Genomic DNA, 3,585 nt, shown 5'->3' on the forward strand with positions numbered 1-3,585 from the left:
TTAAAAATTTATTACTGTCATTCCTATTAATATTCATTTGCTAATTTATTGGGACACAAAGAGTCGTGGGCAAGAGTGCCTCCTTATTATATAGGAAGCTTTCATGTATCATCGCCAACATCACTCACAAGTCATAGATAAAGATCTCAGAGGATGAGAAGATGGTGTTGCGTGAGGTATTTTATATAAATATATTATCTAATTATAGTTTGATAAAAAGATTAATTCATAAAAAATGTTATTAATTATATTTTGATAATTTAGTGCAGGCCGAGTTTGATTTAGACAAGGATATAACTAAACATTGTGCTACCCTAGATAAGCAACTTTAACTATTATACTCAAGGGTGCGAGAAAGTTTTTACAAGCATTATAAGATGTTTAAAACCCACAATAAAGTAGCAAAACATCCTATTGAGGAAGTCAATTCTGAAGTATGGAAAGACTTCACAACTTTTTATCAAAGACTATTGGATGATAAATATTAAATATATATTCATAAGTAAATAAATGTTTAAATTTTTAGATTTTCATAAACTAATTGATCTTTCTTTGGTTAATAGCGGACGTCAAAGAAAAATTTTGCGAATAGAGCAAAACAGACAATCCAACATACCAATGGATCATCTTTGTACATCCAGAGGTTTCATAAGAGGGTAAATTTCTTATTCTCTAAGTTTTTCTTTTCATATAGTAGTATGGTGCTAACTATGTTTGATTTAATAAATTCCAAATTTATTATTTTATACTGAATTGGAAGGGCACGGACCGACAGTGAGTGAGTTCTACAAAGAGACGCACACCAATTTAGATCACACGATATTCATCTGCAGCTAAGCAAAAGACACATTTATAAGTAACCCACACTTTGTAGCAGCGAAACAGAAGTCACATTCATTCATTCTATTTTGTACATTATCATTAGTTATTAATAACCAAATATTAATGTCGTGCAGAACAAGCTGCACTATGTGAAGATTGAAAGTGATGAAACATGTTCTTCACAAGGAAGCTCATCGATGTCGCAACGAGACATCTTTGCCAAAATCATTGGAGAGCAGTCTGAACATCTAAGAGTGATGAGTGCATTTGTCATTCCACCCAAAGGCAAAATTTATTTTTGCAGGTTTAAAGCCTATAACGGCGACATTCTTGTATTGTTGTTATCGGCCTTAACCTTATGTCGTCGTTAGAACCTATAACATTGACTTAATTGTTGCCTTCATAACCTAAATTGATGACTTACTTCTCGCCGTTATCGACTATAACGGTGAGTTAATTTTTTTCGTTACAGGCTGTAAACGCAACACAAAAATATCACTGTTATAGGGTGGGTCACCACTATTGGTGTTTCGAGTTCCTGCAAGATTTTTCATCAGTGTTGGGTCACACATTAACAGTGACTTATAAATGTCACCATTATTATTCAATTGAAGCAAAAAAATTAATGATTATTTTTTGTCGCCCTTATAGACCTATAATAGTGATAAATAGGGCAATAACAACAAGAAAAGTCTCCGTGTCAACCCCAACTTTAGTTTAAAAAAAAAAGAGTGATCAGATATCACGTAAACATAACCATTTTCATCATTAAGTGTGACATCAATTTATATGCTTCACATGTGGCATAATCGTACTCACAAATTTTGGTGCGTGTTTTTTTTTTTTCAAAAAATTCGATAATTTGGATAGCTGTTTTTTGTGATAAAAACACCAGAATATTTATATTTAAATTTAAATTGATTTAATGTTTTTTTTAATAAAATAATAAAATTTTGTGTTTTTAATCTTAATTTAATTTTTGGCCTTTTTGCCAAAAAACGTGAGAGAAATTAAAAAAAAAACACTTTATCACGAGAAATTGGCTGCTGATATTTAAAGAAAGAAACGTTTTGTCCCTATTGGCAGCTGTTTTTCTCTTATTTAGAAAGAGTAGACAGATCTTATTGCCATCCCAACTTTCTACAACGAAACATGACAAAAAACATATCCCTTTCATTTTTACTGGGAGACAGAAATTAACATATCCTACAAATAGAAGGCTCCAAGCAAGACTCAAGGGGTTTGGCTTAGTGTGATGGGGCCTAGACCTTTTGATGGGCAGCCTAGGTTCAAATTCGGATCTTTAGTCACATGTGGATTTCAATGAAAAATTAATACCGAATCCAACTAATCGGGGTTGAATATTGGGTTACATCCGACCCCTTGACATCCCTACTTCTCTGCCTAATGTAGAAACCAAGTTAATAATAGTAATAATACTAATAATGATAATGATAATACTAATAATAATAATAATTGATAGAAAGCTGACAGGTGGCTCCCTTCTTAAGCTACAAGGCTTATTTTTGTCGTATGTACCTCTTTGAATTCACTAAATTGTCTTCTCTGCAGTGATGTCAATGGGTCGGATCTAGGCATACTTAATCGAATTTGAAAAGCTGCACCACTGAATGACAGAAGGGACAGTGGTCCCATCAAAAGTTGCTAGGACCCCCAATTTCACCACAAGGTTAAAATTATTCACTGAGGCTGAAATGGACAAAAGAAATTCCACCCTCTCAAATCAAAGGAGGAAATGATCCCCCCAACTAGTTGATGGGGCTCTTTTTAATTTTCAACCAATGAACAAAGATGCATTGTTGAATTTTAGCCAAGTTGCTTGTTTTGGTGATGGGTGATATTAGTACCAACAAGAAACTTCAAGTTTGATGTAACTAATCATTTTTTCTTGGTTTGCATCCAAGTGATTCCTGACCAATTCATGGATGAGATTTTTTTTACATGGATATATTATATTGTAGGTCGGAAATAACAAAATCATGCATTTTCATTATAAAATACATTAACCAAGGATTCTCTCTCTCTCTCTCTCTCTCTATATATATATATATATATATATATATATATATATATATAAACAGAGAAAAAATGTGTAGCTTTCGTACCATTTATCTCTCAAACCGTAGACCTCTTTAAAAAACATATTTGCTCAAGTTGTGTGCTAGATGTGTTTTACCATTTATCTCTCAAACTATGCTTTGGATTGAATCAATTATACAAAAATTATTGATTTTCAGTTAATTAAATTTTTGATAGAATATATACCATTGATTTTTTTTCATTGAGCTAAAAAAATATCTAAACATAAAAAATGCTTAAACTAATACATATTTTCTACAAAAGAAAGTGTTAGAGATCACATCCATGAGTTTAGATTAAACAAAAATACATGCAAATATATTTTAATATATTTTTTAAAAGAGTCTAGGACAGTCTGGGAGATAAATGGTCTACAAACACATCTCTCTCTCTCTCTCTCTCTCTATATATATATATATATATATATATATATATATATATATATATATATATAGAGAGAGAGAGAGAGAGAGAGAGAGAGAGAGAGAGAGAGTTTTATGACATTAATTTTTATCTTATATTTTTAGAAAAACATTTTTTATGCTGCTTCATTAGGTAAGAGGTAATAAAAAAAAAAAACTAACGGGGGCTCTGCTTGTCTGGTAGGAGCTAGTGCACGTCACCTTGCGTTGGGACACTGCAAGTTCAAATCTCAATGGTATC

The sequence above is a fragment of the Nuphar pumila genome, chromosome 12, assembly GCF_984573655.1.
Source record: "Nuphar pumila chromosome 12, dmNupPumi1.hap1.1, whole genome shotgun sequence".
NCBI lineage: Eukaryota > Viridiplantae > Streptophyta > Magnoliopsida > Nymphaeales > Nymphaeaceae > Nuphar > Nuphar pumila.